The sequence below is a fragment of the Thunnus maccoyii genome, chromosome 10 (assembly GCF_910596095.1).
Source record: "Thunnus maccoyii chromosome 10, fThuMac1.1, whole genome shotgun sequence".
In the NCBI taxonomy this organism is placed as follows: Eukaryota; Metazoa; Chordata; class Actinopteri; order Scombriformes; family Scombridae; genus Thunnus; species Thunnus maccoyii.
In genome coordinates, this window is record NC_056542.1 from 29,511,121 (window position 1) to 29,520,007 (window position 8,887).

General features: G+C 38.9%; 1 protein-coding gene across 2 annotated transcripts in view; it reads right to left on the minus strand.

Annotated features, from left to right (window-relative positions):
* LOC121905409 (neurocalcin-delta A) overlaps positions 1 to 7,031 on the minus strand; it is a 72,641-nt gene extending 65,610 nt beyond the window's left edge. For both annotated transcript variants that reach the window (XM_042423628.1, XM_042423626.1), the window contains exons 1-2: positions 6,930 to 7,031; positions 4,481 to 4,612 (exon numbers count right to left, since the gene is read on the minus strand). The gene's annotated coding sequence lies outside the window, so the exon portion shown is untranslated. The remainder of the gene's footprint in view (positions 1 to 4,480; positions 4,613 to 6,929) is intronic.
* Positions 7,032 to 8,887: the final 1,856 nt, after the last annotated feature.

Sequence of the window (8,887 nt, forward strand, 5' to 3'; positions counted from 1 at the left end):
GTTGACGACAACGCTCATTACTGTAAGTGCAATAAAAGCTTTGCATGTAAAAAGCCAATAAGTCTAATTTATCAAACCACCTTTTCAACAAGCATAAACATTCGGGAAAGCGCTATTTTCATCTGCTTTGTCTGCAGTTTCCTGGTATGTTTTACACAACCACAGCGCGCTGGTTAGTCAGCTATTTGTAATGAACAAGCTAAAACCGAAGCTGTCTATATGTGGTCTGACTGTTTATTTTAGTTTGTCAGGTATATTAAAACTAGTCAAATTCTTGTAAAATTAACTTCTGGCAGGCCCACCCCCACCCCCCGACCACCTCAGCAGCAGAGGACAGGAGGAATGACTGATACTGACAAATGTCTGTGTTCTTCAGTCTTTCTTAGCTTCACTCAGTATTTTGATGTCAGGAATATTATTTATTTTATTGACATTTTAGATTTCTTCCCAGTGAGATATTATTGAGTTTATCTGGTGACTTTGCTGTTGTAAACATTACTGTTGCTACTCTAGAGACAATATTTTGCTATATTTGAAATACAAATCTATTCTAATCCTGTTTTCTTTAGTAAGATAAATATAAAATTCTAACCATACCCATCCCTACAACTGGCTATTGGTTACAGCCTGTCTCATAAGCCTCATTTTACCAATGTTAATCTGTCATTATTTTTTATGGCACACAGAGCAATCACTCACAAAAATGTAAAGGATAATTTCAGGTCAGGGCGCAGCACTGACTTCATCATTGAGCATATTTGTTTCACTTTTCTTCTTGCTAATGTCTTGTGAAAAAGTACAACCTCTGTTGTTGTTTTAATAAATACGGTATCGAAAATAGTTCAAAATTATCTGAAAATGCTGCCCCACGACAACACAGTAGTTTCGTGGGGGTCTACCACACCCCTGAAAAGAATCCTAGTGGAAACACTGCACAATAATGCAAATCCATTATATAAGCCACTAGAGCACATGTGCTTAAAAGCAAATCAATAAGTGCGACAGACTGCAAAGTTTTTCATCACATTTAGTCACAGCCATTATTATGATCTCACAGGTTGGCAGGGTATAGCTGTGATGACTCACAGGTCAGAGAATGCCATCTGACCAATCACAAGGCCAGGTGTCACCACTTAGTCATCGACATTGTATGGATTGAAGGCTCACTCTGACATACGAGACATGACGAGCGCCATTCATTCTAGGTAATCTCTCTACATGTAATATGAAGGGCCAATATTTATACATAAAACAAGACATAAAATACAGTTAAATGAGATTACATTACATGAAAACTATTTGATAATCACACAACCATTCTAGCCATTTCAACCACCTTACTGTAGCCATCAATATGAATTTTCTCTGTGAAGGGACTTCAACACAGCATGTGAAACTGATGTATTGAGTGTGAAGTAGCTCTGTGAGTAGCTGGGTAGTCTGAGAAAAACCCCTGAGTGATGTCACTTGGATGGTTCAAATTTTAGAGAGCAAGTTTTGAAACATCGGTGGTTACTACCACAGACGTTCTGATATGCATCCTTCTTAAGAGGGAGTAACTTTTCATTTTAATTCTTAAGTACATTGTACTGTTGACTTGTAGTTAAATTTAGCATGCAGGTCGTCTAATTTTAATGGAATATTTTTTAGATTATGGTTTTGCCATTTTCACTTAAAGCTGAACTCTGTAGTTTTCCACCTGTATGTTGCAGAATTATATAAAAGTGGAACTGGAAAATCTACACTGTTGAAGACATTGTCCATCCTGAGAAGAGATGCTTTGTACCAGATTTAGCTACGAGGTAGTTTCCATCTGTAAACAATGTAAATAAAGAAGTATATTTGAATTCAAGCTATACGGTTTGATCATTATATCATTTCACTGAACGACCATGCAAAGTTGCAAGTGAGGAAACATGACAAGTGCAACACTACATGCTTTGCTATTGTGGCTGTAGCTTGAAGGTGACAACCACAGACAGTAAAAAAGCCTGAATGTAGTCAAAGTGATATCACCCACAGGTTTCTAAGACGACATTTCACCACTTACATTTGGGTTTACTGCTTCCGACCATCTTTGTGACTTATGGGAGCCAGAAATATAAATTTGAAGAATAGGCGGAACAGAGCTGTGTGATCATTTTTAAATGATTTGAACCTAATGGGTATGAAGTAAGCCACACAGCAACACAAACACTAGACTTATAAATCATCAGCCTATGAATGGATGGAGTGAGGGGGTGTAGTGTGCCGGGCCTTCTCCTGAAGGCAGTGGGCAGCACATCATGTTCTCTTGTTCAAGCTGTCAGCGCCATGTCCGTGGGAAGCATGAGGCTGACAGTTGATGATCCTGTTTGATCTCAGCCACTAAGCCACCCTCGTGTTGAGCGGAGCAGAGGCACGAGAGAACAACTACAGAGCTCTGTACACTAGAGGGTGGGTGGGATACTGTGATATTTGTCTGTACAGTAGTGCTTCAAGGATATTTCATGAAGGCCATGCCTTGACATTTTGAATTTCAGTGGGGTGTTTTTCTTTTTGATCACATATAATGGGAATATAATGTCAGCATTTGATGGCTTCTTGGTCTAAAGGCACATACTATGTGACTGTGACTTCTGGGGTCAGATCTGACGTGTTTACATGTGATCCCCCCCATGTCTCCAAATCTCTCCCATCTCAGTATTTAAAATTAACTTGCCAATAAAAGGAGACATGCTAAGTAAAAAAATAAATAAAATCTGACCGTTATTTGACTCGTTTGACATTCTTATTCTGAGCAGGGGGCTCAGTGAGCTGCGGTGTAGCTGTGTCCTTGGTTTCAATGTGGAATGCTAACAATTCGAACTATCCATCCTGGGAAAAGGGAAGGACAAATGTAGAAACTGTTTCCCACAGTGGGTCCGTGTTTGATAAGAAAAAACAGCCAAAGAAAACCAAACAGCCAACTCAGAAGTGCTGCCATGCTGTCAGCCCTGGCTGAATTCCTACACGTCCACTGCATGTCTGCTGCTCTCATTCTGCTCACTACTGTTTTTTTTGTCACTGACTACACATACACTATACAAACCTTTAGCCATCTTTAGTTGAAATAGGTTTTTGTGAATTATTACACTTTGTGCAGTATGAATGTAAGATAATTTGTCATTGTCAGTACAATATTTTTCTGGAGCTTGTCTGGGTCATGAAGGCTCGGACACCTTCTCCCTTGCAACTCCCTACAGCTCCTACTGAGGGATCCCCAGGCATCCCCAGGCCAGATAGGATACATAATCCCTCCCCTGGAATAGCTCCTCCACAGAGAGGCATCCAGGGGACATCCTAAACAAATGCCCAAACCACTTGAACTGGCTATAAGCCTTTAATAGACTTTAATCCAAAGGACCAGAGGTTCTTACATGAGGTTCCTCCAGATGTCTTAGTAGCGTTGCCTTCATGTTTATCGTGGTGAAAGTGTGTCTGTGTTGCTGGGAAGCAGGGAGCTGTGAGGGAGAAATAACACGTGCTAGAATCTCCCAAGGCAAACTGGTCCCAGGCTACGGGCCCAGCCAAGAGTGATTCAAGAACTGTTATTGATTGACCAACCATGTTTGGAATAGGGATACTGGGGCCTGGTACAAGTGTCTTGAAGGGTAACACTATAATGTAACACTTATTATACTGAGACTTGTAAAAAGTGAGTACTGAGTATGAAATAATAAGAAAAGATAACATAATACAGTACTTCTCTCTAAAACCATTACAGAGATGTCTTATTATGTGCTGATAGTTGGGCATTTTCACTGATATAATGCAATATATTTGGCTAACAACATGCCCAGGTATTCAGATACTTGTGGGACCACATGGCTGGACAAACTGGATAGAATGCACATGTTTGACTTACACAGCCCAGCTGGAAAAAACACAGGTATAACAGAAGCACTATCTGTATAAAGAAAAAACATTGTGTGTCCTTAAGAACCATTTGTATGCTACTGTTTAAAATCAACTGCAACTGGTCCTGGGATGAAGTAAAGTGCCTTTTTAGACTATGGTTACCTCCAGATAAACAAAAATGAATAAATGAAATGTTGATATCATCTTCTTTTGGCATTCAATAGTCAGAGACACTGCAACTTTCATATACCTGCATTTCACATTCAGGAAACAAACATACACATGCAGTGAGACCACAGTGTTAACTACTGTGCTGTCCACAGCTTACGCTAAGTGTGTCCTGACAGAAAGCACTGTGATGAAATTAACTATAGGCACGATCAACTGAATTGTTTAGTCAATCGACACAAAACTAATCACTGCTGCTCTAATTGAGACACATTCACAGTAGGGGAAATCAATCTGTCCCAGAGGATCCATAATGTACGCAGCTGCTTTTAACACCAAAGATAAGTCTGACGTCTAAATACTGATGTCCTCACATGTTCAAACTCATGCACTTATATAAGTCTTAACTCCAGACAAGTAAGCTGTCACTCACCAGGTGGAGTGTGTGGACGCCTGCAGCCCAGGTGAGTGGTTTAAGACTGTTGGGTCACTCCTTCTGGTGTTTGGGTTTACAGTGTCTTTCCTTCCTTATCCACCAATGACCTTAATGGAAAGTTAACAGCACCTGAGGAAAGATGTAAAGAAAATAAGATACTTCTGACTTAAAGAACCAGTGTGCAAGATTTAATGGCATCTAGCAGAACGGACTTGGTAGAAATGGAATATAATATTCATAAGTATGTTTTAATTAGTGTATAATCACCTGAAAATAAGAATCATTGTGTTTTCGTTACCTTAGAATGAGCCCTTTACATCTACATAGAGAGCAGGTCCCCTTCCACAGAGCCCGCCATGTTGCACCGCCAAATCTCTACAGTAGTCCAGAAAGGACAAACACTGGCTCTAGAGAGGGCCTTTTGCATTTTTCACGAGTTTCACAGCCACTGTAGCCTCTCCTACATGCTTGGTGGGGGGTATTCAGTTGTTTGCAATGTGCAACCTCACTGCTAGATGCCACTAAATCTTAAACACTGGTACAGAGTTTCTGCACTAACTTTACTTGACATGTGAGTATGTTGTATGTATGTATTTGTATCCATAAATGTATGTGCACAAGCTTGCACGTACTCTTGAGTCTTTGTTTATGGGTTAATAGTGTGTTGGTGAGTTAATGAGTAGGTCAGTGGGTGTTTGTGTATTGCGGACTGAGGTCAGTTCAAGTGTGGTCTGCGTGGTTCAGGGTCACTGAACTGCAGACCCAACAGAAGCATGAGGTCCTGGTTTGACTTCAGAGTAGATACAAGGAGTCAGAAGAAACACTCAGTGAGGGCAAAGCTTGTAGGATGTTACTGTATGACCGGCTCTTATCGCAATCTCAGGTTATCTATGCTATTGAAGTAGCAATCTAAGACACCTACCCACTTAGCTCACTGATGCCAACTACAGCTGTCAAGAGTACTACACTGCCTGATGATGTGCGACCTGCCCCAGATGTCAGCTCATCTGTCTCTCTTTACATGTACTAAACTGAGAAGATAAGGTGAGAAAGCTACTTTGCACATACAGAAGCGGGGGTGCTACAACTGCTTTCTTGTTATTGATCTGCACCGGCCAACACCTTCATAATACTGTGAGCGGATATTTTTCACTTCTTTAACAACATATAAAACATGTAATCATACTGACAGAAAAAGACGTGCTTCTGATTGTTGAGGGAAAATGATTTGATTAAGAAGGGACGTTAAACCACACTACCAATCTACACTTGGGGGTTGTAAGGTAATTCATATTTAAAGTACATAAGCCTTAAACCATAAAAATATAGGAGAGTATTATTCCCACTTGTTCTAGCAGTCTAGCAACTGTAAAACTGAAAAAAAGATTAACCTGCATGCATTTAAACTGTTTCTGATATAAATTAGATCCTCTTCTGAATGTAAAAATCTCAGCTTTTCCTAAATAGTTGCGTTCTCATATAGCCTAATGTGCCACTAGGTGTTGGACATTACTTAATATGATAAATACATCTTAATAGTAAACGTTCATGTCATTGTATTATATTTAATAAAGTCGAATAAAAAGTGGGTAAACTGTGCTTAGGTTTTACTAGTCTCCACTTTCCTTGACTGTGGCTGACTTTTTAATGCAAAGTTGTATCTTGGAGATCAAAGGGAAATCTCTGTATTTACAGTCCCCAGCCAAATGAGGAAAGGTTTCACCCTACTATTACTTTACTTCCTGGGAGTTAAAACATGAAGAGAGGATGACTAATTTCATTTTCACTGTACAAGTACAGAGCTGTGATTGAGCCAAATCACAACAAAATACTACTACTTCTTTTAAACTACCCAGTTATGACTCTGTGTTGTATAATCTTTGAGGATTCCTGGTGTGAAACGATTTGGGAATTCCTATTTTATATAACTTATGTAACAAAACACATCTTCAATTCAACCTAAATCCCTCTTAACTTTGTGCCTACAGCACAGGAAACAACACAGCATAATAACACAGTGACATGTTGGTAAACGTAGGTACTACAAACGTAATAACGATGGATATGCGAAATATTCACAAGCTTTTTTTCTGGCATTAAAAGCCATTCAAATAAGTTGGTTTCTACAACGCTTAATTAGCATAGGAAGCTAAAATGCTATGGTTGTCGGATACGCCAAAGAAAAGCTACACACGGTTGGTATAGACTATTATTGACCTATGTTACAACACAAAACTGAGAAGAATAGCTAGTTTAAGGATTTGTAAATTTGATAAATGTATTTTTTAAATCACTGCTTTTAATTTTGGCCGGGAAAAGAAGATGCACCAGCCAGAGTTTACCCCAACATACCATAGCTTAACGATGTATTGAGTCTATAGGAGGGTCTCTGAGAGGAAACAAGCTATAAGTAGGTAAATTAGCTAAACTCAAACAGGCGACTTACCAAACTAGGTCAGAGATGCCACCACTTCATTAAACCGGTAAGTCGGTAGACTGAACAACACACAGGCACACATGTATCCCCAACAAGTGTCAGTGTGTCGAGAGTTACATCAAAGATAGTATACTAAGAAGATGTACCGCTCTGGAGGAAAACTGGCTCATCTTCCGCCCTGCAAAATTCTACTGTGACGCATGCGCCTTTGCTTAGCCATGCAGCACGGTTTTTGTAAACCTGTAACACATGGTAGACGTTTTTTACAAAAACGAATTACTGCAAAAGAGTGTATTGTAGCACTGTAATCTGAGCGCTATATTTTAAAAACATCTTCTTTGAGAGGAGACATTTCTTACATTTATAACGTCCGGGAACAGAGCAGAGTGAGAGTTCTGTCTTCATCCTCCTCTCTGGAGAGCTGGAGATTTATTATATTATCTTTCTTTTTATAAGACATTGGTGCCATCTACTGGACATGTAGGGAAGAGAGAGCTTTTGGTTTCACAAAGCAATATCCAAATTTAAATTGTATCTTGCCAATTTTCTAACAACACAACTTTATATAACTTAACCATTAATTTAACAATTAATGGTTTATCTTTGATCAGTATAGTGGGGTTTTGGTTAGGGTCTACTATAGTTTCATATGATCAGTGGTGGAAAGTAACTAAGTACATTCACTCAAGTACTGTATTTAAGTACAATTTTGAGGTACTTGTAATTTGCTTGGGTATTTCCATTTGATGCTATTTTATACTTCCACTTCACTACATATCAGAGAGAAATATTGTACTTTCAACTTGTACTACTTCACTACATTTATTTGACAGCTTCAGTTACTAGTTACTTTTCAGATAAAGATTTTACATAATGGATAATGTAACAATACAACATTCTTTCCTCTCCCATTAATCATCTCACAGCCCCTCAGATTTATCTGCTGACCCTTTGGAGGGGCCCAACCCCCAGGTTGGGAACCACTGGACTAAACTTGCTAACAGTATATAAAGTAGTTCAAACTAGCTCCACCTCCAGCAGCTACAACAGTAACATGCTGCTCTAACACTGATGCTTCAGTATTAATAATCTAATGATGTCATATATGATAATATATCAGTCAGAGGGACCAAACCAACTTTTACTGCAATACTTTAACTGCTGATAATACTTATGTACTTTTACTTAAGTAGGTAAAGATCTGAATACTTCTTCCACTACTGGTCATCGTTGGTGAACTTAGTACTGTGCCTCTTTGCTAATACAGTTTTGATGTCTTTGGCATATGTCTCGATGCAACTTTTCTTCTTGTCACATTACAGAATGGTTCAGTGTTTGCAAGTTTAAAGAAAACACATATTCTAGATAAAAAGCCACTACCTACATTACTGGTGGATTAACCACAAGCACTGCAAAATTATGTGATGTGTTTAGGGGGAAATAGAGAAATATGGAATATGCCAAACATGAATGAATGAATATGCCAATAATGAAGTACACTTAACACAGGATAACTGCATTTTTAAAAGGGCATGGTATTACATGATGATAAGACCACCAGGTGGTGATCAAGTGCTGTGCTCCATGTCCCCATTTTCTGCACCTCACTTCACTTATACAGAGTTGCCAAAGATAAGATCCATCCATTCATTTATGTTGCATTCAAAACATAGGCTCATAATCCAGCTTTCCCACTTCCATGCTGGCAGTGTTAACAAATTTGAGTTTACAAGTGAGTTCAGATTACCTTATATACGTATGTTTACGTGTAAATCCAGCATGCTTTAAGAGCTGAAAATAGTTTAATTGTGTGTGAGTGTTTGGATAAGAGGCTTGCTGTACCTCCGATATCACTGAAATGTCACTGGTCTATTTTGGAAAGGTATGTTAGCCAGTATGACCTAGCTTTGCCTTTGTGTAAATCAAAAATAATTATGGTTATCATTAATCTCTCTCGCACCTTTTAA